Genomic DNA, 26,758 nt, shown 5'->3' on the forward strand with positions numbered 1-26,758 from the left:
CAGACGGCGTCAAAATTTCCGCAAGATCACATGACGGGCTCTTGCTTGTGGGTGCAGCTAGCAGCGTCCCAGAGTTTAGAGGTGGGTTAACGACATCAGATGTCTGTGTAGGTTCTCGGTCACGGTAGTCTTGAGGTCCTGCAAAGAAGGAAGGTGACTGGATTCCTTTTGTGGTGCGTGAAGACTTTTCAATCCTCATCCAAGAGGCTTCTTCAGGCCTGCAGCGATTGATGGAGCCTGTCAGGTATTTAATCCCTGCTGGGGTTGTCCACTTGAGGGTTGTTGACCCACTGTTATTCATATTAGTCATCACTTAAGCCCAGGTGTGAAACGCAGGTCTTTACCGTCACAGGAACCAAGGCGTGACAGCAGGCAGGGTCGGACCGTTAGAAAGCTTTACCCAAACAACTGCATGGCCCTACCCTAGGAGAGCCACCTCAACAGGACAAGACTCAGCACTGCGTTTGCGCGGTATGTGACAGAATGGGTCCATCCGTTTTTAGGATCTCCTGTGGCACTCTTCACCTCCAAGACCCGTTCAGGGCTTAAATACCTGGGGACTCGCCTTTGTTTGTCCAAGGTGAATTTCTTTTCTGCGCGGCTTCGAGGAATCGTCCATTTTCTGGATGACTCTCAGCCTCGTTGGCGCAGTAGGCAGCGCGTCAGTCTCATAATCTGAAGGTCGTGAGTTCGAGCCTCACACGAGGCACGTGTTTTGGTACAGAGTTGGTCCATCCATTTTCTACTGCTTCTACCCATTTCGAGGACGCTGGAGCCTAAGAACCATCCGTTTGTAGTGGATTTTCAGCCTCCGTTGATGCAACATCTAGAACATGGATCAATCCAAATCATTCTGCCGGTGGAAAGCCTTCCCATCTTTTTGATTTCAAGACTCGCGCGTGGCAGGCGATCCTCCCCTATGGATGCGTGCCGGCCCTCTGGAACCACTTCATCCAACTTTCACCACAATTCCTCTTTCTTTTCTCAGGTCCAAATTGCGGGGCACCACACGTTGGCTCCCAAATGACTCCTACCTGTCATTTCTTCTTGGACACTTTGTCCAGGTAGGTAGGTAGGGTTAGGAATGTCTTTGCATTGGAAGCGGATGAGCAAGGGCTGATAATTGGTTATCAGCAGCTCCCGAGCTGAGTCTCTGGAGGTCGCCTGGAGTTCCTTTGCCAACACGGTCCATTGAGAGAGATCATTTGAAGTCATTCTTGCCTGACTGGTAAGTTGGAACAAGAAGTCTGCGCAAACCAAACTTGGGTTGGACATCGTATCTGCATTAAGTCAAGATGTTGTTGAGAGGAGACTTTGGAGAGTGCCGCGAATTCGGCGGGACAATCGGAAGACGTGTAAGGGTTGGTGGCTCAGCAGTAGAACTGTCGCCTGCCACCCGTGAATCTCGAAATCAGAAGGTAGTGACTCTTAGCCTCACGCAAGAGTCACAGCGATCTGCTTTGATGCACGGTACGTGACAGAGTTTGTCCATCCATTGTAAGGATCTTGAGAGGAGACTTTGGAGAGTGGCGCGAATTCGGTGGGACAATTGGTAGACGTGCAAGGGTTGTTGGCTCAGCGGTAGAATTCTCGCCTGCCATGCGTAAGTCTCGAAAACTGAAGGTGGTGAGCTCTATCCTCACGCGAGGCATGTTTTGGTGTGCAGTTCGGCCACCCAATTTAGGATCTCCTGTCACACACTTCACCTGCAAGACGGCAACCCATCCTGGGCTTGAAGAAGTGGCAACTCTGCTTCATTTGTTGACGGCTTCTAAGAACGGTCCATTTTTTGGGGAGATGGGCCTTGAGCCTCGCTTGATACACAGTACGTGGCAAAGGCAGCCCATCCGTTGTCTACCGCTTGTCCCATTCGGGTAAGCCGGAGCTGGGTCAAAAACACAGTTTCCCTGACCGGGAATCGAACCCGGGCCGCGGCGGTGAGAGCGCCGAATCCTGACCACTAGACCACCAGGGAGCTGCGACAGAGTTTCCTTGATGAGTGATTCCTGGCTGTATTGGGCCACATTTACCGTTGGGCCTCGAGAGGAGCGTTTGGGCAATGGCGCGAATTCGGTGGGAAAATGGCACACATGTGAGCATTGGTGGTTCAGTGGTAGAATTCTCGCCTGCCACGCGGGAGGCCCGGGTTCGATTCCCGGCCAATGCACACTTCCTTTATGTGTGGGGCCTTGAGAGGCATTAAGTTTGTTTCTCGGTCGCTGCCAGACGGCGTCAAGATTTCCGCAAGATCACATGACGGGCTCTTGCTTGTGGGTGCATCTAGCAGCGTCCCAGAGTTTAGAGGTGGGTTAACGAGATCAGATCTCTGTGTAGGTTCTCGGTCACGGTAGTCTTGAGGTCCTGCAAAGAAGGAAGGTGACTGGATTCCTTTTGTGGTGCGTGAAGACTTTTCAATCCTCATCCAAGAGGCTTCTTCAGGCCTGCAGCGATTGATGGAGCCTGTCAGGTATTTAATCCCTGCTGGGGTTGTCCACTTGAGGGTTGTTGACCCACTGTTATTCATATTAGTCATCACTTAAGCCCAGGTGTGAAACGCAGGTCTTTACCGTCACAGGAACCAAGGCGTGACAGCAGGCAGGGTCGGACCGTTAGAAAGCTTTACCCAAACAACTGCATGGCCCTACCCTAGGAGAGCCACCTCAACAGGACAAGACTCAGCACTGCGTTTGCGCGGTATGTGACAGAATGGGTCCATCCGTTTTTAGGATCTCCTGTGGCACTCTTCACCTCCAAGACCCGTTCAGGGCTTAAATACCTGGGGACTCGCCTTTGTTTGTCCAAGGTGAATTTCTTTTCTGCGCGGCTTCGAGGAATCGTCCAGTTTCTGGGTGACTCTCAGCCTCGTTGGCGCAGTAGGCAGCGCGTCAGTCTCATAATCTGAAGGTCGTGAGTTCGAGCCTCACACGAGGCACGTGTTTTGGTACAGAGTTGGTCCATCCATTTTCTACTGCTTCTACCCATTTCGAGGACGCTGGAGCCTAAGAACCATCCGTTTGTAGTGGATTTTCAGCCTCCTTTGATGCAACATCTAGAACATGGATCAATCCAAATCATTCTGCCGGTGGAAAGCCTTCCCATCTTTTTGATATCAAGACTCGCGCGTGGCAGGCGATCCTCCCCTATGGATGCGTGCCGGCCCTCTGGAACCACTTCATCCAACTTTCACCACAATTCCTCTTTCTTTTCTCAGGTCCAAATTGCGGGGCACCACACGTTGGCTCCCAAATGACTCCTACCTGTCATTTCTTCTTGGACACTTTGTCCAGGTAGGTAGGTAGGGTTAGGAATGTCTTTGCATTGGAAGCGGATGAGCAAGGGCTGATAATTGGTTATCAGCAGCTCCCGAGCTGAGTCTCTGGAGGTCGCCTGGAGTTCCTTTGCCAACACGGTCCATTGAGAGAGATCATTTGAAGTCATTCTTGCCTGACTGGTAAGTTGGAACAAGAAGTCTGCGCAAACCAAACTTGGGTTGGACATCGTATCTGCATTAAGTCAAGATGTTGTTGAGAGGAGACTTTGGAGAGTGCCGCGAATTCGGCGGGACAATCGGAAGATGTGTAAGGGTTGGTGGCTCAGCAGTAGAACTGTCGCCTGCCACCCGTGAATCTCGAAATCAGAAGGTAGTGACTCTTAGCCTCACGCAAGAGTCACAGCGATCTGCTTTGATGCACGGTACGTGACAGAGTTTGTCCATCCATTGTAAGGATCTTGAGAGGAGACTTTGGAGAGTGGCGCGAATTCGGTGGGACAATTGGTAGACGTGCAAGGGTTGTTGGCTCAGCGGTAGAATTCTCGCCTGCCATGCGTAAGTCTCGAAAACTGAAGGTGGTGAGCTCTATCCTCACGCGAGGCATGTTTTGGTGTGCAGTTCGGCCACCCAATTTAGGATCTCCTGTCACACACTTCACCTGCAAGACGGCAACCCATCCTGGGCTTGAAGAAGTGGCAACTCTGCTTCATTTGTTGACGGCTTCCAAGAACGGTCCATTTTGTGGGGAGATGGGCCTTGAGCCTCGCTTGATACACAGTACGTGGCAAAGGTAGCCCATCCGTTGTCTACCGCTTGTCCCATTCGGGTAAGCCGGAGCTGGGTCAAAAACACAGTTTCCCTGACCGGGAATCGAACCCGGGCCGCGGCGGTGAGAGCGCCGAATCCTGACCACTAGACCACCAGGGAGCTGCGACAGAGTTGCCTTGATGAGTGATTCCTGGCTGTATTGGGCCACATTTACCGTTGGGCCTCGAGAGGAGCGTTTGGGCAATGGCGCGAATTCGGTGGGAAAAATGGCACACATGTGAGCATTGGTGGTTCAGTGGTAGAATTCTCGCCTGCCACGCGGGAGGCCCGGGTTCGATTCCTGGCCAATGCACACTTCCTTTATGCGTGGGGCCTTGAGAGGCATTAAGTTTGTTTCTCGGTCGCTGCCAGACGGCGTCAAGATTTCCGCAAGATCACATGACGGGCTCTTGCTTGTGGGTGCAGCTAGCAGCGTCCCAGAGTTTAGAGGTGGGTTAACGACATCAGATGTCTGTGTAGGTTCTCGGTCACGGTAGTCTTGAGGTCCTGCAAAGAAGGAAGGTGACTGGATTCCTTTTGTGGTGCGTGAAGACTTTTCAATCCTCATCCAAGAGGCTTCTTCAGGCCTGCAGCGATTGATGGAGCCTGTCAGGTATTTAATCCCTGCTGGGGTTGTCCACTTGAGGGTTGTTGACCCACTGTTATTCATATTAGTCATCACTTAAGCCCAGGTGTGAAACGCAGGTCTTTACCGTCACAGGAACCAAGGCGTGACAGCAGGCAGGGTCGGACCGTTAGAAAGCTTTACCCAAACAACTGCATGGCCCTACCCTAGGAGAGCCACCTCAACAGGACAAGACTCAGCACTGCGTTTGCGCGGTATGTGACAGAATGGGTCCATCCGTTTTTAGGATCTCCTGTGGCACTCTTCACCTCCAAGACCCGTTCAGGGCTTAAATACCTGGGGACTCGCCTTTGTTTGTCCAAGGTGAATTTCTTTTCTGCGCGGCTTCGAGGAATCGTCCATTTTCTGGGTGACTCTCAGCCTCGTTGGCGCAGTAGGCAGCGCGTCAGTCTCATAATCTGAAGGTCGTGAGTTCGAGCCTCACACGAGGCACGTGTTTTGGTACAGAGTTGGTCCATCCATTTTCTACTGCTTCTACCCATTTCGAGGACGCTGGAGCCTAAGAACCATCCGTTTGTAGTGGATTTTCAGCCTCCTTTGATGCAACATCTAGAACATGGATCAATCCAAATCATTCTGCCGGTGGAAAGCCTTCCCATCTTTTTGATTTCAAGACTCGCGCGTGGCAGGCGATCCTCCCCTATGGATGCGTGCCGGCCCTCTGGAACCACTTCATCCAACTTTCACCACAATTCCTCTTTCTTTTCTCAGGTCCAAATTGCGGGGCACCACACGTTGGCTCCCAAATGACTCCTACCTGTCATTTCTTCTTGGACACTTTGTCCAGGTAGGTAGGTAGGGTTAGGAATGTCTATGCATTGGAAGCGGATGAGCAAGGGCTGATAATTGGTTATCAGCAGCTCCCGAGCTGAGTCTCTGGAGGTCGCCTGGAGTTCCTTTGCCAACACGGTCCATTGAGAGAGATCATTTGAAGTCATTCTTGCCTGACTGGTAAGTTGGAACAAGAAGTCTGCGCAAACCAAACTTGGGTTGGACATCGTATCTGCATTAAGTCAAGATGTTGTTGAGAGGAGACTTTGGAGAGTGCCGCGAATTCGGCGGGACAATCGGAAGACGTGTAAGGGTTGGTGGCTCAGCAGTAGAACTGTCGCCTGCCACCCGTGAATCTCGAAATCAGAAGGTAGTGACTCTTACGGTGTGTTCACACCGAACGCGATAGAGGCGGCCAGAGAGTCAGGTTTACATGTAAAGTCAATGGAAAGAGCGCGATGACACGCGATTACGCGTCCGGCGAAAATTCGGAAGCAGATTTGTGTCTCGAAAACGCCAAAACGCGTGAAACGCGCGTCAGTGTGCCGCGTCTGGCGCGTTTGACTTGCGAAAAAAAACCACGCGCGTCAGTTTTTGTGTTGCATTTTGTGCATACGCGCGTTTCGCGTTCACCGCTCGAGTTGGAAAAATTGAACTCCAGCGTCAAATCGCGCCGCGACAACCAATCCGGAGCCTGGTGACGTGGCTCTGACCTAGGTCAAAGGGGCAGATCCAGCCAAAGCCCTTCATTCTTCATTCAGTATGGAGGAAAAGCTCATCAGCGCAGTGGCTAATCGTCCAGAACTATACGATGCTAGCTGCTACTTTTACCGAGACAGGAATAAAAAGGACCGAGCTTGGAGGCACAGAAGTGAGGAGATCGGGCAACCTGGTAAGTTCATTTGTTCTTCTTTTTAATTTTCAGACTGACCCGATGAAGCCGCGCTAGAGCTAGCAAGCCCGCCTACTGTCCCGCTATTTTCCCCACTGATGTACAAATACCGTTCTGCTTTTATGCATGTTGTCATATAGGAATATGGTTTATTAATAAACAGCACACAGTGGTCCCGCTCATCCGTCACTGCCTCGCTTTTTCGCTGATTTTTCATTGCACCGTACAGCTTTGCATTCTGCAGCCTGATTGACAAATCTCCTCTGTGTCGTGTCTCCTGCGCTTGCCAAATTGATCATGTTTGGTTTTGATAACCATCACGTCCAATAGAAAAAACAGCACAAAAACACCCACAACTATGACCCTCATTCGGAAATAGACACCTGCACCGCGAGGGAAAAAGGCGCACGAAAGTGGCAGGCAGATGAAGACAAAACACGGCATAAAATACTTTTACGTTTTGCAATCTTCAAAGGTTTGCACTTTGAGAATCAACTTGTGAGAACTGTGACTAATGTTCATGTGTGTGGGGAAAAAAGTGTATAAAGTGCGTGGCGAGGGCCTAGTTATTCTGAGAACCCCTGCTGCAATAAAACAGGGACCACTGTATATACTTTCTCTATGATTATTGTATTCAACCTGTTAACATTTAATATTGTCTTGATAGAACCAACTGATTCTGCTGCAGAGCATACCCTGTTGCTTCTCCTGGCTCCCCAGTCCCTGAGCTCCTGCTGCTGCACCCACAGGTATGTACAGCAAGCACTGATAGCTTTTTACTCGGTGTGGGATTCCCTTGTGATCACCTTTACTAAATATCTACAACTAATCTCATTATATCCTGTTTTTTTTTTTTCTTTTCAATGTTGAAATTAAAATCTAGTAGCAGCCTTCTCATTTCTTTGTGTTTTGTGCTGTGTTTTACAGGCCCACAGAGGAGGACCGCTCTGAGGCAGATGAGGGACGGGTCCAGGACGGTCCATCGGCGGTGGAGCTGGCCATCCTGGAGTCCCTGAAGAGGCCACGCCAGTCTCCAATGGAGCATTTCCTCCTCAGCCTCGTTCCTGCTCTGGAGAGCAGCTGGGTCCTTTTTATTCCTGTCTCTCTGTAAATAGTTATATTTTATATATTTATGTTTAATGTTTTCTCTGTGAGAATTTTAATATTATTTCAAATAAATTTTTATAATGACTAATGTCTCAGTTCTACTACACAGCAAATGTTGGCACACGACTTGACACATGTAGAATTTATTTCATATTATACTAATGACAAAATATACTAATACAGTGGGATGCAAAGGTTTGGGCAACCTTGTTAATAGCCATTATTTTCCTGTATAAATCGTTGGTTGTTACAATAAAAAATGTCAGTTAAATATATCATACAGGAGACACACACAGTGATATTTGAGAAGTGAAAAGAAGTTTACTGGATTTACAAAAAGTGTGCAATAATTGTTTAAACAAAATCAAGCAGGTGCATAAATTTGGGCACCACAAAAAAAGAAATGGAATAAATATTTAGTGTATATCAATGTGTGTGTCTCCTATATGATATATGGGGGGGCCTTTGTCTGGACGTGCTCCCCATCCAGAGCTCCACAGCAGAGAGGGAAGTTCCAGCGCTCCTGGAATCCCTCTGTGATGGACCGCCAGTCTCCAGGTGAAGGCACAGCCATGAAGTCGTCCACTAGACAGTCCCAGATGGCCGTCGCTACCTGGGGGGTGATCTGGCACACTGTGGACACATCTACTCTGAAACTGTACACGATGGTCCTGAAGGAGTCCCCGGTGGCAAGGAACCTGGACAAAATTGTTCAAAATTAGTATTATGTGTACTGCAGTTACAAATACATTATTCAAATTCCAAAATACTTTTGTAATGTCAGATTTAAATTACAAAACATAAATCTTACATAAAACATTTTCCAATAATAAGGATAATTACATAATATATATTAGATATAATATAAAACAGTCAGTGTTTTGTTTTAACTTTAACATATCATAATTTGATTGGTAACAACTTTTACCACTACAGTGAGCCAATCACTCATAATTCCTAAACATGTAAATAAGGCAGGAATGAAGTAAGACATTAATAGAAATAAAGAGTTGTATGTTGACATTTAGCCCTTTCCTTGCTTAAATCATTAATATTTTTGAAAAATTAATCTGTGATAAGACAGCTTATCAAGATAGAACCATATAACTAAAGATGAACCAAACTGTTCACAGTTTTATCTAACTCTCAGTTTAAAGAAAGGCTGGTGACCCCTGTTATAGAGTCTGACAGCTGCGAGGATTACATACAAATATTCATCTATACCAGAATTAAACCAGGTCTAAATAAGAAGGAGTGAGTATCACTACAAAGATTAACCCACAGTGGTTCTTGTACCAGTTTGATATCAGCAAACACCGAGAGCATACACTGATAGACACCACAGCCATGCTATCATTGCAAACACTGATAACAGCATAAATTGAATTAAATCGGGACTTGATGAGACCTTTCAAGTATCACTAGAAATATTATAAACAGTCGTCTCCATACCACAGTTTGCTATCAGTAAACACCGACGGCATTCATTGATAGCATAGCACATCCATGTTAGCAGTGTATAAACGATAGTTTAGCATATTAGCACAGGTATCAATAAAGGACTACCGTATTAAACACTTTTACTAACCGCAGGCAGATGGACAGGCGCTCTGTAGGTGGGATTGAGCGCCTATAGTTGGTGTCTAGGCGGGCGATGCTTGGACCAACGCGGGACAGCAGGTCCTCAAACTGGGCGAGGGAAAGACTGTGGTATCGCTGAAATCGGCCGTCATCCAGGCGCAGCTCCTGGAGCAAGTGGTGAAACTCACCAAACTGCTCACGCCTCTGGAGGACCTGATGGACCCAGGTACGGCGAGGACGTCCTTAACGCCGCTGCTCTGCTCTCCACAGTAAATAGAAACGCTAGCTCGACAGCTGCCATCTAGCAAAGATACCGGTCTGACACAACTTCCTCCCACATCCCTCCCACATTTCCGGTTCACGCGCGTCAAAACATGCAATTTTGACGCGCGATGGATTTTTCTTGGACACGCGTCGAGGTGCGAATGTGCACGCGTCAAATTAGGGGCGTTTGGGGCGTTTTCGCTCGAGTCTATCGCGTTCGGTGTGAACACACCGTTAGCCTCACGCAAGAGTCACAGCGATCTGCTTTGATGCACGGTACGTGACAGAGTTTGTCCATCCATTGTAAGGATCTTGAGAGGAGACTTTGGAGAGTGGCGCGAATTCGGTGGGACAATTGGTAGACGTGCAAGGGTTGTTGGCTCAGCGGTAGAATTCTCGCCTGCCATGCGTAAGTCTCGAAAACTGAAGGTGGTGAGCTCTATCCTCACGCGAGGCATGTTTTGGTGTGCAGTTCGGCCACCCAATTTAGGATCTCCTGTCACACACTTCACCTGCAAGACGGCAACCCATCCTGGGCTTGAAGAAGTGGCAACTCTGCTTCATTTGTTGACGGCTTCTAAGAACGGTCCATTTTTTGGGGAGATGGGCCTTGAGCCTCGCTTGATACACAGTACGTGGCAAAGGCAGCCCATCCGTTGTCTACCGCTTGTCCCATTCGGGTAAGCCGGAGCTGGGTCAAAAACACAGTTTCCCTGACCGGGAATCGAACCCGGGCCGCGGCGGTGAGAGCGCCGAATCCTGACCACTAGACCACCAGGGAGCTGCGACAGAGTTTCCTTGATGAGTGATTCCTGGCTGTATTGGGCCACATTTACCGTTGGGCCTCGAGAGGAGCGTTTGGGCATTAAGTTTGTTTCTCGGTCGCTGCCAGACGGCGTCAAGATTTCCGCAAGATCACATGACGGGCTCTTGCTTGTGGGTGCAGCTAGCAGCGTCCCAGAGTTTAGAGGTGGGTTAACGACATCAGATGTCTGTGTAGGTTCTCGGTCACGGTAGTCTTGAGGTCCTGCAAAGAAGGAAGGTGACTGGATTCCTTTTGTGGTGCGTGAAGACTTTTCAATCCTCATCCAAGAGGCTTCTTCAGGCCTGCAGCGATTGATGGAGCCTGTCAGGTATTTAATCCCTGCTGGGGTTGTCCACTTGAGGGTTGTTGACCCACTGTTATTCATATTAGTCATCACTTAAGCCCAGGTGTGAAACGCAGGTCTTTACCGTCACAGGAACCAAGGCGTGACAGCAGGCAGGGTCGGACCGTTAGAAAGCTTTACCCAAACAACTGCATGGCCCTACCCTAGGAGAGCCACCTCAACAGGACAAGACTCAGCACTGCGTTTGCGCGGTATGTGACAGAATGGGTCCATCCGTTTTTAGGATCTCCTGTGGCACTCTTCACCTCCAAGACCCGTTCAGGGCTTAAATACCTGGGGACTCGCCTTTGTTTGTCCAAGGTGAATTTCTTTTCTGCGCGGCTTCGAGGAATCGTCCATTTTCTGGGTGACTCTCAGCCTCGTTGGCGCAGTAGGCAGCGCGTCAGTCTCATAATCTGAAGGTCGTGAGTTCGAGCCTCACACGAGGCACGTGTTTTGGTACAGAGTTGGTCCATCCATTTTCTACTGCTTCTACCCATTTCGAGGACGCTGGAGCCTAAGAACCATCCGTTTGTAGTGGATTTTCAGCCTCCGTTGATGCAACATCTAGAACATGGATCAATCCAAATCATTCTGCCGGTGGAAAGCCTTCCCATCTTTTTGATTTCAAGACTCGCGCGTGGCAGGCGATCCTCCCCTATGGATGCGTGCCGGCCCTCTGGAACCACTTCATCCAACTTTCACCACAATTCCTCTTTCTTTTCTCAGGTCCAAATTGCGGGGCACCACACGTTGGCTCCCAAATGACTCCTACCTGTCATTTCTTCTTGGACACTTTGTCCAGGTAGGTAGGTAGGGTTAGGAATGTCTTTGCATTGGAAGCGGATGAGCAAGGGCTGATAATTGGTTATCAGCAGCTCCCGAGCTGAGTCTCTGGAGGTCGCCTGGAGTTCCTTTACCAACACGGTCCATTGAGAGAGATCATTTGAAGTCATTCTTGCCTGACTGGTAAGTTGGAACAAGAAGTCTGCGCAAACCAAACTTGGGTTGGACATCGTATCTGCATTAAGTCAAGATGTTGTTGAGAGGAGACTTTGGAGAGTGCCGCGAATTCGGCGGGACAATCGGAAGACGTGTAAGGGTTGGTGGCTCAGCAGTAGAACTGTCGCCTGCCACCCGTGAATCTCGAAATCAGAAGGTAGTGACTCTTAGCCTCACGCAAGAGTCACAGCGATCTGCTTTGATGCACGGTACGTGACAGAGTTTGTCCATCCATTGTAAGGATCTTGAGAGGAGACTTTGGAGAGTGGCGCGAATTCGGTGGGACAATTGGTAGACGTGCAAGGGTTGTTGGCTCAGCGGTAGAATTCTCGCCTGCCATGCGTAAGTCTCGAAAGCTGAAGGTGGTGAGCTCTATCCTCACGCGAGGCATGTTTTGGTGTGCAGTTCGGCCACCCAATTTAGGATCTCCTGTCACACACTTCACCTGCAAGACGGCAACCCATCCTGGGCTTGAAGAAGTGGCAACTCTGCTTCATTTGTTGACGGCTTCTAAGAACGGTCCATTTTTTGGGGAGATGGGCCTTGAGCCTCGCTTGATACACAGTACGTGGCAAAGGCAGCCCATCCGTTGTCTACCGCTTGTCCCATTCGGGTAAGCCGGAGCTGGGTCAAAAACACAGTTTCCCTGACCGGGAATCGAACCCGGGCCGCGGCGGTGAGAGCGCCGAATCCTGACCACTAGACCACCAGGGAGCTGCGACAGAGTTTCCTTGATGAGTGATTCCTGGCTGTATTGGGCCACATTTACCGTTGGGCCTCGAGAGGAGCGTTTGGGCAATGGCGCGAATTCGGTGGGAAAAATGGCACACATGTGAGCATTGGTGGTTCAGTGGTAGAATTCTCGCCTGCCACGCGGGAGGCCCGGGTTCGATTCCCGGCCAATGCACACTTCCTTTATGTGTGGGGCCTTGAGAGGCATTAAGTTTGTTTCTCGGTCGCTGCCAGACGGCGTCAAGATTTCCGCAAGATCACATGACGGGCTCTTGCTTGTGGGTGCATCTAGCAGCGTCCCAGAGTTTAGAGGTGGGTTAACGAGATCAGATCTCTGTGTAGGTTCTCGGTCACGGTAGTCTTGAGGTCCTGCAAAGAAGGAAGGTGACTGGATTCCTTTTGTGGTGCGTGAAGACTTTTCAATCCTCATCCAAGAGGCTTCTTCAGGCCTGCAGCGATTGATGGAGCCTGTCAGGTATTTAATCCCTGCTGGGGTTGTCCACTTGAGGGTTGTTCACCCACTGTTATTCATATTAGTCATCACTTAAGCCCAGGTGTGAAACGCAGGTCTTTACCGTCACAGGAACCAAGGCGTGACAGCAGGCAGGGTCGGACCGTTAGAAAGCTTTACCCAAACAACTGCATGGCCCTACCCTAGGAGAGCCACCTCAACAGGACAAGACTCAGCACTGCGTTTGCGCGGTATGTGACAGAATGGGTCCATCCGTTTTTAGGATCTCCTGTGGCACTCTTCACCTCCAAGACCCGTTCAGGGCTTAAATACCTGGGGACTCGCCTTTGTTTGTCCAAGGTGAATTTCTTTTCTGCGCGGCTTCGAGGAATCGTCCAGTTTCTGGGTGACTCTCAGCCTCGTTGGCGCAGTAGGCAGCGCGTCAGTCTCATAATCTGAAGGTTGTGAGTTCGAGCCTCACACGAGGCATGTGTTTTGGTACAGAGTTGGTCCATCCATTTTCTACTGCTTCTACCCATTTCGAGGACGCTGGAGCCTAAGAACCATCCGTTTGTAGTGGATTTTCAGCCTCCTTTGATGCAACATCTAGAACATGGATCAATCCAAATCATTCTGCCGGTGGAAAGCCTTCCCATCTTTTTGATATCAAGACTCGCGCGTGGCAGGCGATCCTCCCTATGGATGCGTGCCGGCCCTCTGGAACCACTTCATCCAACTTTCACCACAATTCCTCTTTCTTTTCTCAGGTCCAAATTGCGGGGCACCACACGTTGGCTCCCAAATGACTCCTACCTGTCATTTCTTCTTGGACACTTTGTCCAGGTAGGTAGGTAGGGTTAGGAATGTCTTTGCATTGGAAGCGGATGAGCAAGGGCTGATAATTGGTTATCAGCAGCTCCCGAGCTGAGTCTCTGGAGGTCGCCTGGAGTTCCTTTGCCAACACGGTCCATTGAGAGAGATCATTTGAAGTCATTCTTGCCTGACTGGTAAGTTGGAACAAGAAGTCTGCGCAAACCAAACTTGGGTTGGACATCGTATCTGCATTAAGTCAAGATGTTGTTGAGAGGAGACTTTGGAGAGTGCCGCGAATTCGGCGGGACAATCGGAAGACGTGTAAGGGTTGGTGGCTCAGCAGTAGAACTGTCGCCTGCCACCCGTGAATCTCGAAATCAGAAGGTAGTGACTCTTAGCCTCACGCAAGAGTCACAGCGATCTGCTTTGATGCACGGTACGTGACAGAGTTTGTCCATCCATTGTAAGGATCTTGAGAGGAGACTTTGGAGAGTGGCGCGAATTCGGTGGGACAATTGGTAGACGTGCAAGGGTTGTTGGCTCAGCGGTAGAATTCTCGCCTGCCATGCGTAAGTCTCGAAAACTGAAGGTGGTGAGCTCTATCCTCACGCGAGGCATGTTTTGGTGTGCAGTTCGGCCACCCAATTTAGGATCTCCTGTCACACACTTCACCTGCAAGACGGCAACCCATCCTGGGCTTGAAGAAGTGGCAACTCTGCTTCATTTGTTGACGGCTTCTAAGAACGGTCCATTTTTTGGGGAGATGGGCCTTGAGCCTCGCTTGATACACAGTACGTGGCAAAGGCAGCCCATCCGTTGTCTACCGCTTGTCCCATTCGGGTAAGCCGGAGCTGGGTCAAAAACACAGTTTCCCTGACCGGGAATCGAACCCGGGCCGCGGCGGTGAGAGCGCCGAATCCTGACCACTAGACCACCAGGGAGCTGCGACAGAGTTTCCTTGATGAGTGATTCCTGGCTGTATTGGGCCACATTTACCGTTGGGCCTCGAGAGGAGCGTTTGGGCAATGGCGCGAATTCGGTGGGGAAAATGGCACACATGTGAGCATTGGTGGTTCAGTGGTAGAATTCTCGCCTGCCACGCGGGAGGCCCGGGTTCGATTCCCGGCCAATGCACACTTCCTTTATGCGTGGGGCCTTGAGAGGCATTAAGTTTGTTTCTCGGTCGCTGCCAGACGGCGTCAAGATTTCCGCAAGATCACATGACGGGCTCTTGCTTGTGGGTGCAGCTAGCAGCGTCCCAGAGTTTAGAGGTGGGTTAACGACATCAGATGTCTGTGTAGGTTCTCGGTCACGGTAGTCTTGAGGTCCTGCAAAGAAGGAAGGTGACTGGATTCCTTTTGTGGTGCGTGAAGACTTTTCAATCCTCATCCAAGAGGCTTCTTCAGGCCTGCAGCGATTGATGGAGCCTGTCAGGTATTTAATCCCTGCTGGGGTTGTCCACTTGAGCGTTGTTGACCCACTGTTATTCATATTAGTCATCACTTAAGCCCAGGTGTGAAACGCAGGTCTTTACCGTCACAGGAACCAAGGCGTGACAGCAGGCAGGGTCGGACCGTTAGAAAGCTTTACCCAAACAACTGCATGGCCCTACCCTAGGAGAGCCACCTCAACAGGACAAGACTCAGCACTGCGTTTGCGCGGTATGTGACAGAATGGGTCCATCCGTTTTTAGGATCTCCTGTGGCACTCTTCACCTCCAAGACCCGTTCAGGGCTTAAATACCTGGGGACTCGCCTTTGTTTGTCCAAGGTGAATTTCTTTTCTGCGCGGCTTCGAGGAATCGTCCATTTCTGGGTGACTCTCAGCCTCGTTGGCGCAGTAGGCAGCGCGTCAGTCTCATAATCTGAAGGTCGTGAGTTCGAGCCTCACACGAGGCACGTGTTTTGGTACAGAGTTGGTCCATCCATTTTCTACTGCTTCTACCCATTTCGAGGACGCTGGAGCCTAAGAACCATCCGTTTGTAGTGGATTTTCAGCCTCCGTTGATGCAACATCTAGAACATGGATCAATCCAAATCATTCTGCCGGTGGAAAGCCTTCCCATCTTTTTGATTCAAGACTCGCGCGTGGCAGGCGATCCTCCCCTATGGATGCGTGCCGGCCCTCTGGAACCACTTCATCCAACTTTCACCACAATTCCTCTTTCTTTTCTCAGGTCCAAATTGCGGGGCACCACACGTTGGCTCCCAAATGACTCCTACCTGTCATTTCTTCTTGGACACTTTGTCCAGGTAGGTAGGTAGGGTTAGGAATGTCTTTGCATTGGAAGCGGATGAGCAAGGGCTGATAATTGGTTATCAGCAGCTCCCGAGCTGAGTCTCTGGAGGTCGCCTGGAGTTCCTTTGCCAACACGGTCCATTGAGAGAGATCATTTGAAGTCATTCTTGCCTGACTGGTAAGTTGGAACAAGAAGTCTGCGCAAACCAAACTTGGGTTGGACATCGTATCTGCATTAAGTCAAGATGTTGTTGAGAGGAGACTTTGGAGAGTGCCGCGAATTCGGCGGGACAATCGGAAGACGTGTAAGGGTTGGTGGCTCAGCAGTAGAACTGTCGCCTGCCACCCGTGAATCTCGAAATCAGAAGGTAGTGACTCTTAGCCTCACGCAAGAGTCACAGCGATCTGCTTTGATGCACGGTACGTGACAGAGTTTGTCCATCCATTGTAAGGATCTTGAGAGGAGACTTTGGAGAGTGGCGCGAATTCGGTGGGACAATTGGTAGACGTGCAAGGGTTGTTGGCTCAGCGGTAGAATTCTCGCCTGCCATGCGTAAGTCTCGAAAACTGAAGGTGGTGAGCTCTATCCTCACGCGAGGCATGTTTTGGTGTGCAGTTCGGCCACCCAATTTAGGATCTCCTGTCACACACTTCACCTGCAAGACGGCAACCCATCCTGGGCTTGAAGAAGTGGCAACTCTGCTTCATTTGTTGACGGCTTCTAAGAACGGTCCATTTTTTGGGGAGATGGGCCTTGAGCCTCGCTTGATACACAGTACGTGGCAAAGGCAGCCCATCCGTTGTCTACCGCTTGTCCCATTCGGGTAAGCCGGAGCTGGGTCAAAAACACAGTTTCCCTGACCGGGAATCGAACCCGGGCCGCGGCGGTGAGAGCGCCGAATCCTGACCACTAGACCACCAGGGAGCTGCGACAGAGTTTCCTTGATGAGTGATTCCTGGCTGTATTGGGCCACATTTACCGTTGGGCCTCGAGAGGAGCGTTTGGGCAATGGCGCGAATTCGGTGGGGAAAATGGCACACATGTGAGCATTGGTGGTTCAGTGGTAGAATTCTCGCCTGCCACGCGGGAGGCCCGGGTTCGATTCCCGGCCAATGCACACTTCCTTTATGCGTGGGGCCTTGAGAGGCATTAAGTTTGTTTCTCGGTCGCTGCCAGACGGCGTCAAGATTTCCGCAAGATCACATGACGGGCTCTTGCTTGTGGGTGCAGCTAGCAGCGTCCCAGAGTTTAGAGGTGGGTTAACGACATCAGATGTCTGTGTAGGTTCTCGGTCACGGTAGTCTTGAGGTCCTGCAAAGAAGGAAGGTGACTGGATTCCTTTTGTGGTGCGTGAAGACTTTTCAATCCTCATCCAAGAGGCTTCTTCAGGCCTGCAGCGATTGATGGAGCCTGTCAGGTATTTAATCCCTGCTGGGGTTGTCCACTTGAGGGTTGTTGACCCACTGTTATTCATATTAGTCATCACTTAAGCCCAGGTGTGAAACGCAGGTCTTTACCGTCACAGGAACCAAGGCGTGACAGCAGGCAGGGTCGGACCGTTAGAAAGCTTTACCCAAACAACTGCATGGCCCTACCCTAGGAGAGCCACCTCAACAGGACAAGACTCAGCACTGCGTTTGCGCGGTATGTGACAGAATGGGTCCATCCGTTTTTAGGATCTCCTGTGGCACTCTTCACCTCCAAGACCCGTTCAGGGCTTAAATACCTGGGGACTCGCCTTTGTTTGTCCAAGGTGAATTTCTTTTCTGCGCGGCTTCGAGGAATCGTCCAGTTTCTGGGTGACTCTCAGCCTCGTTGGCGCAGTAGGCAGCGCGTCAGTCTCATAATCTGAAGGTCGTGAGTTCGAGCCTCACACGAGGCACGTGTTTTGGTACAGAGTTGGTCCATCCATTTTCTACTGCTTCTACCCATTTCGAGGACGCTGGAGCCTAAGAACCATCCGTTTGTAGTGGATTTTCAGCCTCCTTTGATGCAACATCTAGAACATGGATCAATCCAAATCATTCTGCCGGTGGAAAGCCTTCCCATCTTTTTGATATCAAGACTCGCGCGTGGCAGGCGATCCTCCCCTATGGATGCGTGCCGGCCCTCTGGAACCACTTCATCCAACTTTCACCACAATTCCTCTTTCTTTTCTCAGGTCCAAATTGCGGGGCACCACACGTTGGCTCCCAAATGACTCCTACCTGTCATTTCTTCTTGGACACTTTGTCCAGGTAGGTAGGTAGGGTTAGGAATGTCTTTGCATTGGAAGCGGATGAGCAAGGGCTGATAATTGGTTATCAGCAGCTCCCGAGCTGAGTCTCTGGAGGTCGCCTGGAGTTCCTTTGCCAACACGGTCCATTGAGAGAGATCATTTGAAGTCATTCTTGCCTGACTGGTAAGTTGGAACAAGAAGTCTGCGCAAACCAAACTTGGGTTGGACATCGTATCTGCATTAAGTCAAGATGTTGTTGAGAGGAGACTTTGGAAGTGCCGCGAATTCGGCGGGACAATCGGAAGACGTGTAAGGGTTGGTGGCTCAGCAGTAGAACTGTCGCCTGCCACCCGTGAATCTCGAAATCAGAAGGTAGTGACTCTTAGCCTCACGCAAGAGTCACAGCGATCTGCTTTGATGCACGGTACGTGACAGAGTTTGTCCACCCATTGTAAGGATCTTGAGAGGAGACTTTGGAGAGTGGCGCGAATTCGGTGGGACAATTGGTAGACGTGCAAGGGTTGTTGGCTCAGCGGTAGAATTCTCGCCTGCCATGCGTAAGTCTCGAAAACTGAAGGTGGTGAGCTCTATCCTCACGCGAGGCATGTTTTGGTGTGCAGTTCGGCCACCCAATTTAGGATCTCCTGTCACACACTTCACCTGCAAGACGGCAACCCATCCTGGGCTTGAAGAAGTGGCAACTCTGCTTCATTTGTTGACGGCTTCTAAGAACGGTCCATTTTTTGGGGAGATGGGCCTTGAGCCTCGCTTGATACACAGTACGTGGCAAAGGCAGCCCATCCGTTGTCTACCGCTTGTCCCATTCGGGTAAGCCGGAGCTGGGTCAAAAACACAGTTTCCCTGACCGGGAATCGAACCCGGGCCGCGGCGGTGAGAGCGCCGAATCCTGACCACTAGACCACCAGGGAGCTGCGACAGAGTTTCCTTGATGAGTGATTCCTGGCTGTATTGGGCCACATTTACCGTTGGGCCTCGAGAGGAGCGTTTGGGCAATGGCGCGAATTCGGTGGGGAAAATGGCACACATGTGAGCATTGGTGGTTCAGTGGTAGAATTCTCGCCTGCCACGCGGGAGGCCCGGGTTCGATTCCCGGCCAATGCACACTTCCTTTATGCGTGGGGCCTTGAGAGGCATTAAGTTTGTTTCTCGGTCGCTGCCAGACGGCGTCAAGATTTCCGCAAGATCACATGACGGGCTCTTGCTTGTGGGTGCAGCTAGCAGCGTCCCAGAGTTTAGAGGTGGGTTAACGACATCAGATGTCTGTGTAGGTTCTCGGTCACGGTAGTCTTGAGGTCCTGCAAAGAAGGAAGGTGACTGGATTCCTTTTGTGGTGCGTGAAGACTTTTCAATCCTCATCCAAGAGGCTTCTTCAGGCCTGCAGCGATTGATGGAGCCTGTCAGGTATTTAATCCCTGCTGGGGTTGTCCACTTGAGGGTTGTTCACCCACTGTTATTCATATTAGTCATCACTTAAGCCCAGGTGTGAAACGCAGGTCTTTACCATCACAGGAACCAAGGCGTGACAGCAGGCAGGGTCGGACCGTTAGAAAGCTTTACCCAAACAACTGCATGGCCCTACCCTAGGAGAGCCACCTCAACAGGACAAGACTCAGCACTGCGTTTGCGCGGTATGTGACAGAATGGGTCCATCCGTTTTTAGGATCTCCTGTGGCACTCTTCACCTCCAAGACCCGTTCAGGGCTTAAATACCTGGGGACTCGCCTTTGTTTGTCCAAGGTGAATTTCTTTTCTGCGCGGCTTCGAGGAATCGTCCAGTTTCTGGGTGACTCTCAGCCTCGTTGGCGCAGTAGGCAGCGCGTCAGTCTCATAATCTGAAGGTCGTGAGTTCGAGCCTCACACGAGGCACGTGTTTTGGTACAGAGTTGGTCCATCCATTTTCTACTGCTTCTACCCATTTCGAGGACGCTGGAGCCTAAGAACCATCCGTTTGTAGTGGATTTTCAGCCTCCTTTGATGCAACATCTAGAACATGGATCAATCCAAATCATTCTGCCGGTGGAAAGCCTTCCCATCTTTTTGATATCAAGACTCGCGCGTGGCAGGCGATCCTCCCCTATGGATGCGTGCCGGCCCTCTGGAACCACTTCATCCAACTTTCACCACAATTCCTCTTTCTTTTCTCAGGTCCAAATTGCGGGGCACCACACGTTGGCTCCCAAATGACTCCTACCTGTCATTTCTTCTTGGACACTTTGTCCAGGTAGGTAGGTAGGGTTAGGAATGTCTTTGCATTGGAAGCGGATGAGCAAGGGCTGATAATTGGTTATCAGCAGCTCCCGAGCTGAGTCTCTGGAGGTCGCCTGGAGTTCCTTTGCCAACACGGTCCATTGAGAGAGATCATTTGAAGTCATTCTTGCCTGACTGGTAAGTTGGAACAAGAAGTCTGCGCAAACCAAACTTGGGTTGGACATCGTATCTGCATTAAGTCAAGATGTTGTTGAGAGGAGACTTTGGAGAGTGCCGCGAATTCGGCGGGACAATCGGAAGACGTGTAAGGGTTGGTGGCTCAGCAGTAGAACTGTCGCCTGCCACCCGTGAATCTCGAAATCAGAAGGTAGTGACTCTTAGCCTCACGCAAGAGTCACAGCGATCTGCTTTGATGCACGGTACGTGACAGAGTTTGTCCATCCATTGTAAGGATCTTGAGAGGAGACTTTGGAGAGTGGCGCGAATTCGGTGGGACAATTGGTAGACGTGCAAGGGTTGTTGGCTCAGCGGTAGAATTCTCGCCTGCCATGCGTAAGTCTCGAAAACTGAAGGTGGTGAGCTCTATCCTCACGCGAGGCATGTTTTGGTGTGCAGTTCGGCCACCCAATTTAGGATCTCCTGTCACACACTTCACCTGCAAGACGGCAACCCATCCTGGGCTTGAAGAAGTGGCAACTCTGCTTCATTTGTTGACGGCTTCTAAGAACGGTCCATTTTTTGGGGAGATGGGCCTTGAGCCTCGCTTGATACACAGTACGTGGCAAAGGCAGCCCATCCGTTGTCTACCGCTTGTCCCATTCGGGTAAGCCGGAGCTGGGTCAAAAACACAGTTTCCCTGACCGGAATCGAACCCGGGCCGCGGCGGTGAGAGCGCCGAATCCTGACCACTAGACCACCAGGGAGCTGCGACAGAGTTTCCTTGATGAGTGATTCCTGGCTGTATTGGGCCACATTTACCGTTGGGCCTCGAGAGGAGCGTTTGGGCAATGGCGCGAATTCGGTGGGAAAAATGGCACACATGTGAGCATTGGTGGTTCAGTGGTAGAATTCTCGCCTGCCACGCGGGAGGCCCGGGTTCGATTCCCGGCCAATGCACACTTCCTTTATGTGTGGGGCCTTGAGAGGCATTAAGTTTGTTTCTCGGTCGCTGCCAGACGGCGTCAAGATTTCCGCAAGATCACATGACGGGCTCTTGCTTGTGGGTGCATCTAGCAGCGTCCCAGAGTTTAGAGGTGGGTTAACGAGATCAGATCTCTGTGTAGGTTCTCGGTCACGGTAGTCTTGAGGTCCTGCAAAGAAGGAAGGTGACTGGATTCCTTTTGTGGTGCGTGAAGACTTTTCAATCCTCATCCAAGAGGCTTCTTCAGGCCTGCAGCGATTGATGGAGCCTGTCAGGTATTTAATCCCTGCTGGGGTTGTCCACTTGAGGGTTGTTGACCCACTGTTATTCATATTAGTCATCACTTAAGCCCAGGTGTGAAACGCAGGTCTTTACCGTCACAGGAACCAAGGCGTGACAGCAGGCAGGGTCGGACCGTTAGAAAGCTTTACCCAAACAACTGCATGGCCCTACCCTAGGAGAGCCACCTCAACAGGACAAGACTCAGCACTGCGTTTGCGCGGTATGTGACAGAATGGGTCCATCCGTTTTTAGGATCTCCTGTGGCACTCTTCACCTCCAAGACCCGTTCAGGGCTTAAATACCTGGGGACTCGCCTTTGTTTGTCCAAGGTGAATTTCTTTTCTGCGCGGCTTCGAGGAATCGTCCAGTTTCTGGGTGACTCTCAGCCTCGTTGGCGCAGTAGGCAGCGCGTCAGTCTCATAATCTGAAGGTCGTGAGTTCGAGCCTCACACGAGGCACGTGTTTTGGTACAGAGTTGGTCCATCCATTTTCTACTGCTTCTACCCATTTCGAGGACGCTGGAGCCTAAGAACCATCCGTTTGTAGTGGATTTTCAGCCTCCTTTGATGCAACATCTAGAACATGGATCAATCCAAATCATTCTGCCGGTGGAAAGCCTTCCCATCTTTTTGATATCAAGACTCGCGCGTGGCAGGCGATCCTCCCCTATGGATGCGTGCCGGCCCTCTGGAACCACTTCATCCAACTTTCACCACAATTCCTCTTTCTTTTCTCAGGTCCAAATTGCGGGGCACCACACGTTGGCTCCCAAATGACTCCTACCTGTCATTTCTTCTTGGACACTTTGTCCAGGTAGGTAGGTAGGGTTAGGAATGTCTTTGCATTGGAAGCGGATGAGCAAGGGCTGATAATTGGTTATCAGCAGCTCCCGAGCTGAGTCTCTGGAGGTCGCCTGGAGTTCCTTTGCCAACACGGTCCATTGAGAGAGATCATTTGAAGTCATTCTTGCCTGACTGGTAAGTTGGAACAAGAAGTCTGCGCAAACCAAACTTGGGTTGGACATCGTATCTGCATTAAGTCAAGATGTTGTTGAGAGGAGACTTTGGAAGTGCCGCGAATTCGGCGGGACAATCGGAAGACGTGTAAGGGTTGGTGGCTCAGCAGTAGAACTGTCGCCTGCCACCCGTGAATCTCGAAATCAGAAGGTAGTGACTCTTAGCCTCACGCAAGAGTCACAGCGATCTGCTTTGATGCACGGTACGTGACAGAGTTTGTCCATCCATTGTAAGGATCTTGAGAGGAGACTTTGGAGAGTGGCGCGAATTCGGTGGGACAATTGGTAGACGTGCAAGGGTTGTTGGCTCAGCGGTAGAATTCTCGCCTGCCATGCGTAAGTCTCGAAAACTGAAGGTGGTGAGCTCTATCCTCACGCGAGGCATGTTTTGGTGTGCAGTTCGGCCACCCAATTTAGGATCTCCTGTCACACACTTCACCTGCAAGACGGCAACCCATCCTGGGCTTGAAGAAGTGGCAACTCTGCTTCATTTGTTGACGGCTTCTAAGAACGGTCCATTTTTTGGGGAGATGGGCCTTGAGCCTCGCTTGATACACAGTACGTGGCAAAGGCAGCCCATCCGTTGTCTACCGCTTGTCCCATTCGGGTAAGCCGGAGCTGGGTCAAAAACACAGTTTCCCTGACCGGGAATCGAACCCGGGCCGCGGCGGTGAGAGCGCCGAATCCTGACCACTAGACCACCAGGGAGCTGCGACAGAGTTTCCTTGATGAGTGATTCCTGGCTGTATTGGGCCACATTTACCGTTGGGCCTCGAGAGGAGCGTTTGGGCAATGGCGCGAATTCGGTGGGGAAAATGGCACACATGTGAGCATTGGTGGTTCAGTGGTAGAATTCTCGCCTGCCACGCGGGAGGCCCGGGTTCGATTCCCGGCCAATGCACACTTCCTTTATGCGTGGGGCCTTGAGAGGCATTAAGTTTGTTTCTCGGTCGCTGCCAGACGGCGTCAAGATTTCCGCAAGATCACATGACGGGCTCTTGCTTGTGGGTGCAGCTAGCAGCGTCCCAGAGTTTAGAGGTGGGTTAACGACATCAGATGTCTGTGTAGGTTCTCGGTCACGGTAGTCTTGAGGTCCTGCAAAGAAGGAAGGTGACTGGATTCCTTTTGTGGTGCGTGAAGACTTTTCAATCCTCATCCAAGAGGCTTCTTCAGGCCTGCAGCGATTGATGGAGCCTGTCAGGTATTTAATCCCTGCTGGGGTTGTCCACTTGAGGGTTGTTCACCCACTGTTATTCATATTAGTCATCACTTAAGCCCAGGTGTGAAACGCAGGTCTTTACCGTCACAGGAACCAAGGCGTGACAGCAGGCAGGGTCGGACCGTTAGAAAGCTTTACCCAAACAACTGCATGGCCCTACCCTAGGAGAGCCACCTCAACAGGACAAGACTCAGCACTGCGTTTGCGCGGTATGTGACAGAATGGGTCCATCCGTTTTTAGGATCTCCTGTGGCACTCTTCACCTCCAAGACCCGTTCAGGGCTTAAATACCTGGGGACTCGCCTTTGTTTGTCCAAGGTGAATTTCTTTTCTGCGCGGCTTCGAGGAATCGTCCAGTTTCTGGGTGACTCTCAGCCTCGTTGGCGCAGTAGGCAGCGCGTCAGTCTCATAATCTGAAGGTCGTGAGTTCGAGCCTCACACGAGGCACGTGTTTTGGTACAGAGTTGGTCCATCCATTTTCTACTGCTTCTACCCATTTCGAGGACGCTGGAGCCTAAGAACCATCCGTTTGTAGTGGATTTTCAGCCTCCTTTGATGCAACATCTAGAACATGGATCAATCCAAATCATTCTGCCGGTGGAAAGCCTTCCCATCTTTTTGATTCAAGACTCGCGCGTGGCAGGCGATCCTCCCCTATGGATGCGTGCCGGCCCTCTGGAACCACTTCATCCAACTTTCACCACAATTCCTCTTTCTTTTCTCAGGTCCAAATTGCGGGGCACCACACGTTGGCTCCCAAATGACTCCTACCTGTCATTTCTTCTTGGACACTTTGTCCAGGTAGGTAGGTAGGGTTAGGAATGTCTTTGCATTGGAAGCGGATGAGCAAGGGCTGATAATTGGTTATCAGCAGCTCCCGAGCTGAGTCTCTGGAGGTCGCCTGGAGTTCCTTTGCCAACACGGTCCATTGAGAGAGATCATTTGAAGTCATTCTTGCCTGACTGGTAAGTTGGAACAAGAAGTCTGCGCAAACCAAACTTGGGTTGGACATCGTATCTGCATTAAGTCAAGATGTTGTTGAGAGGAGACTTTGGAGAGTGCCGCGAATTCGGCGGGACAATCGGAAGACGTGTAAGGGTTGGTGGCTCAGCAGTAGAACTGTCGCCTGCCACCCGTGAATCTCGAAATCAGAAGGTAGTGACTCTTAGCCTCACGCAAGAGTCACAGCGATCTGCTTTGATGCACGGTACGTGACAGAGTTTGTCCATCCATTGTAAGGATCTTGAGAGGAGACTTTGGAGAGTGGCGCGAATTCGGTGGGACAATTGGTAGACGTGCAAGGGTTGTTGGCTCAGCGGTAGAATTCTCGCCTGCCATGCGTAAGTCTCGAAAACTGAAGGTGGTGAGCTCTATCCTCACGCGAGGCATGTTTTGGTGTGCAGTTCGGCCACCCAATTTAGGATCTCCTGTCACACACTTCACCTGCAAGACGGCAACCCATCCTGGGCTTGAAGAAGTGGCAACTCTGCTTCATTTGTTGACGGCTTCTAAGAACGGTCCATTTTTTGGGGAGATGGGCCTTGAGCCTCGCTTGATACACAGTACGTGGCAAAGGCAGCCCATCCGTTGTCTACCGCTTGTCCCATTCGGGTAAGCCGGAGCTGGGTCAAAAACACAGTTTCCCTGACCGGGAATCGAACCCGGGCCGCGGCGGTGAGAGCGCCGAATCCTGACCACTAGACCACCAGGGAGCTGCGACAGAGTTTCCTTGATGAGTGATTCCTGGCTGTATTGGGCCACATTTACCGTTGGGCCTCGAGAGGAGCGTTTGGGCAATGGCGCGAATTCGGTGGGGAAAATGGCACACATGTGAGCATTGGTGGTTCAGTGGTAGAATTCTCGCCTGCCACGCGGGAGGCCCGGGTTCGATTCCCGGCCAATGCACACTTCCTTTATGCGTGGGGCCTTGAGAGGCATTAAGTTTGTTTCTCGGTCGCTGCCAGACGGCGTCAAGATTTCCGCAAGATCACATGACGGGCTCTTGCTTGTGGGTGCAGCTAGCAGCGTCCCAGAGTTTAGAGGTGGGTTAACGACATCAGATGTCTGTGTAGGTTCTCGGTCACGGTAGTCTTGAGGTCCTGCAAAGAAGGAAGGTGACTGGATTCCTTTTGTGGTGCGTGAAGACTTTTCAATCCTCATCCAAGAGGCTTCTTCAGGCCTGCAGCGATTGATGGAGCCTGTCAGGTATTTAATCCCTGCTGGGGTTGTCCACTTGAGGGTTGTTGACCCACTGTTATTCATATTAGTCATCACTTAAGCCCAGGTGTGAAACGCAGGTCTTTACCGTCACAGGAACCAAGGCGTGACAGCAGGCAGGGTCGGACCGTTAGAAAGCTTTACCCAAACAACTGCATGGCCCTACCCTAGGAGAGCCACCTCAACAGGACAAGACTCAGCACTGCGTTTGCGCGGTATGTGACAGAATGGGTCCATCCGTTTTTAGGATCTCCTGTGGCACTCTTCACCTCCAAGACCCGTTCAGGGCTTAAATACCTGGGACTCGCCTTTGTTTGTCCAAGGTGAATTTCTTTTCTGCGCGGCTTCGAGGAATCGTCCAGTTTCTGGGTGACTCTCAGCCTCGTTGGCGCAGTAGGCAGCGCGTCAGTCTCATAATCTGAAGGTCGTGAGTTCGAGCCTCACACGAGGCACGTGTTTTGGTACAGAGTTGGTCCATCCATTTTCTACTGCTTCTACCCATTTCGAGGACGCTGGAGCCTAAGAACCATCCGTTTGTAGTGGATTTTCAGCCTCCTTGATGCAACATCTAGAACATGGATCAATCCAAATCATTCTGCCGGTGGAAAGCCTTCCCATCTTTTTGATTTCAAGACTCGCGCGTGGCAGGCGATCCTCCCCTATGGATGCGTGCCGGCCCTCTGGAACCACTTCATCCAACTTTCACCACAATT

At 50.9% G+C, this 26,758-nt stretch overlaps 30 non-coding genes across 30 annotated transcripts; 20 read left to right on the forward strand and 10 right to left on the reverse strand.

Moving 5' to 3' along the window:
* The first annotated feature begins 636 nt into the window (after positions 1-636).
* On the forward strand, positions 637-709 carry trnam-cau (transfer RNA methionine (anticodon CAU)). The gene has a single exon. It is a non-coding gene; the product is annotated as a tRNA-Met (tRNA).
* Positions 710-1,903: 1,194 nt separating this feature from the next.
* Positions 1,904-1,975, reverse strand: trnae-cuc (transfer RNA glutamic acid (anticodon CUC)). The gene has a single exon. It is a non-coding gene; the product is annotated as a tRNA-Glu (tRNA).
* Positions 1,976-2,096: 121 nt separating this feature from the next.
* On the forward strand, positions 2,097-2,167 carry trnag-gcc (transfer RNA glycine (anticodon GCC)). The gene has a single exon. It is a non-coding gene; the product is annotated as a tRNA-Gly (tRNA).
* Positions 2,168-2,859: 692 nt separating this feature from the next.
* On the forward strand, positions 2,860-2,932 carry trnam-cau (transfer RNA methionine (anticodon CAU)). The gene has a single exon. It is a non-coding gene; the product is annotated as a tRNA-Met (tRNA).
* Positions 2,933-4,126: 1,194 nt separating this feature from the next.
* trnae-cuc (transfer RNA glutamic acid (anticodon CUC)) lies at positions 4,127-4,198 on the reverse strand. The gene has a single exon. It is a non-coding gene; the product is annotated as a tRNA-Glu (tRNA).
* A 122-nt stretch (positions 4,199-4,320) lies between these two features.
* On the forward strand, positions 4,321-4,391 carry trnag-gcc (transfer RNA glycine (anticodon GCC)). The gene has a single exon. It is a non-coding gene; the product is annotated as a tRNA-Gly (tRNA).
* A 692-nt stretch (positions 4,392-5,083) lies between these two features.
* On the forward strand, positions 5,084-5,156 carry trnam-cau (transfer RNA methionine (anticodon CAU)). The gene has a single exon. It is a non-coding gene; the product is annotated as a tRNA-Met (tRNA).
* A 4,892-nt stretch (positions 5,157-10,048) lies between these two features.
* Positions 10,049-10,120, reverse strand: trnae-cuc (transfer RNA glutamic acid (anticodon CUC)). Its single transcript has one exon. It is a non-coding gene; the product is annotated as a tRNA-Glu (tRNA).
* A 744-nt stretch (positions 10,121-10,864) lies between these two features.
* Positions 10,865-10,937, forward strand: trnam-cau (transfer RNA methionine (anticodon CAU)). The gene has a single exon. It is a non-coding gene; the product is annotated as a tRNA-Met (tRNA).
* A 1,194-nt stretch (positions 10,938-12,131) lies between these two features.
* On the reverse strand, positions 12,132-12,203 carry trnae-cuc (transfer RNA glutamic acid (anticodon CUC)). The gene has a single exon. It is a non-coding gene; the product is annotated as a tRNA-Glu (tRNA).
* Positions 12,204-12,325: 122 nt separating this feature from the next.
* Positions 12,326-12,396, forward strand: trnag-gcc (transfer RNA glycine (anticodon GCC)). Its single transcript has one exon. It is a non-coding gene; the product is annotated as a tRNA-Gly (tRNA).
* A 692-nt stretch (positions 12,397-13,088) lies between these two features.
* Positions 13,089-13,161, forward strand: trnam-cau (transfer RNA methionine (anticodon CAU)). The gene has a single exon. It is a non-coding gene; the product is annotated as a tRNA-Met (tRNA).
* A 1,193-nt stretch (positions 13,162-14,354) lies between these two features.
* Positions 14,355-14,426, reverse strand: trnae-cuc (transfer RNA glutamic acid (anticodon CUC)). Its single transcript has one exon. It is a non-coding gene; the product is annotated as a tRNA-Glu (tRNA).
* A 122-nt stretch (positions 14,427-14,548) lies between these two features.
* Positions 14,549-14,619, forward strand: trnag-gcc (transfer RNA glycine (anticodon GCC)). The gene has a single exon. It is a non-coding gene; the product is annotated as a tRNA-Gly (tRNA).
* Positions 14,620-15,310: 691 nt separating this feature from the next.
* trnam-cau (transfer RNA methionine (anticodon CAU)) lies at positions 15,311-15,383 on the forward strand. Its single transcript has one exon. It is a non-coding gene; the product is annotated as a tRNA-Met (tRNA).
* Positions 15,384-16,576: 1,193 nt separating this feature from the next.
* trnae-cuc (transfer RNA glutamic acid (anticodon CUC)) lies at positions 16,577-16,648 on the reverse strand. The gene has a single exon. It is a non-coding gene; the product is annotated as a tRNA-Glu (tRNA).
* A 122-nt stretch (positions 16,649-16,770) lies between these two features.
* Positions 16,771-16,841, forward strand: trnag-gcc (transfer RNA glycine (anticodon GCC)). Its single transcript has one exon. It is a non-coding gene; the product is annotated as a tRNA-Gly (tRNA).
* Positions 16,842-17,533: 692 nt separating this feature from the next.
* trnam-cau (transfer RNA methionine (anticodon CAU)) lies at positions 17,534-17,606 on the forward strand. The gene has a single exon. It is a non-coding gene; the product is annotated as a tRNA-Met (tRNA).
* Positions 17,607-18,799: 1,193 nt separating this feature from the next.
* trnae-cuc (transfer RNA glutamic acid (anticodon CUC)) lies at positions 18,800-18,871 on the reverse strand. Its single transcript has one exon. It is a non-coding gene; the product is annotated as a tRNA-Glu (tRNA).
* Positions 18,872-18,993: 122 nt separating this feature from the next.
* trnag-gcc (transfer RNA glycine (anticodon GCC)) lies at positions 18,994-19,064 on the forward strand. The gene has a single exon. It is a non-coding gene; the product is annotated as a tRNA-Gly (tRNA).
* A 692-nt stretch (positions 19,065-19,756) lies between these two features.
* trnam-cau (transfer RNA methionine (anticodon CAU)) lies at positions 19,757-19,829 on the forward strand. The gene has a single exon. It is a non-coding gene; the product is annotated as a tRNA-Met (tRNA).
* Positions 19,830-21,023: 1,194 nt separating this feature from the next.
* On the reverse strand, positions 21,024-21,094 carry trnae-cuc (transfer RNA glutamic acid (anticodon CUC)). The gene has a single exon. It is a non-coding gene; the product is annotated as a tRNA-Glu (tRNA).
* A 122-nt stretch (positions 21,095-21,216) lies between these two features.
* trnag-gcc (transfer RNA glycine (anticodon GCC)) lies at positions 21,217-21,287 on the forward strand. Its single transcript has one exon. It is a non-coding gene; the product is annotated as a tRNA-Gly (tRNA).
* Positions 21,288-21,979: 692 nt separating this feature from the next.
* trnam-cau (transfer RNA methionine (anticodon CAU)) lies at positions 21,980-22,052 on the forward strand. Its single transcript has one exon. It is a non-coding gene; the product is annotated as a tRNA-Met (tRNA).
* A 1,193-nt stretch (positions 22,053-23,245) lies between these two features.
* trnae-cuc (transfer RNA glutamic acid (anticodon CUC)) lies at positions 23,246-23,317 on the reverse strand. The gene has a single exon. It is a non-coding gene; the product is annotated as a tRNA-Glu (tRNA).
* A 122-nt stretch (positions 23,318-23,439) lies between these two features.
* trnag-gcc (transfer RNA glycine (anticodon GCC)) lies at positions 23,440-23,510 on the forward strand. The gene has a single exon. It is a non-coding gene; the product is annotated as a tRNA-Gly (tRNA).
* Positions 23,511-24,202: 692 nt separating this feature from the next.
* trnam-cau (transfer RNA methionine (anticodon CAU)) lies at positions 24,203-24,275 on the forward strand. Its single transcript has one exon. It is a non-coding gene; the product is annotated as a tRNA-Met (tRNA).
* A 1,193-nt stretch (positions 24,276-25,468) lies between these two features.
* trnae-cuc (transfer RNA glutamic acid (anticodon CUC)) lies at positions 25,469-25,540 on the reverse strand. Its single transcript has one exon. It is a non-coding gene; the product is annotated as a tRNA-Glu (tRNA).
* A 122-nt stretch (positions 25,541-25,662) lies between these two features.
* On the forward strand, positions 25,663-25,733 carry trnag-gcc (transfer RNA glycine (anticodon GCC)). The gene has a single exon. It is a non-coding gene; the product is annotated as a tRNA-Gly (tRNA).
* Positions 25,734-26,424: 691 nt separating this feature from the next.
* trnam-cau (transfer RNA methionine (anticodon CAU)) lies at positions 26,425-26,497 on the forward strand. The gene has a single exon. It is a non-coding gene; the product is annotated as a tRNA-Met (tRNA).
* Positions 26,498-26,758: the final 261 nt, after the last annotated feature.

The sequence above is a fragment of the Oreochromis niloticus genome, unplaced genomic scaffold, assembly GCF_001858045.2.
Source record: "Oreochromis niloticus isolate F11D_XX unplaced genomic scaffold, O_niloticus_UMD_NMBU tig00007312_pilon, whole genome shotgun sequence".
In the NCBI taxonomy this organism is placed as follows: domain Eukaryota; kingdom Metazoa; phylum Chordata; class Actinopteri; order Cichliformes; family Cichlidae; genus Oreochromis; species Oreochromis niloticus.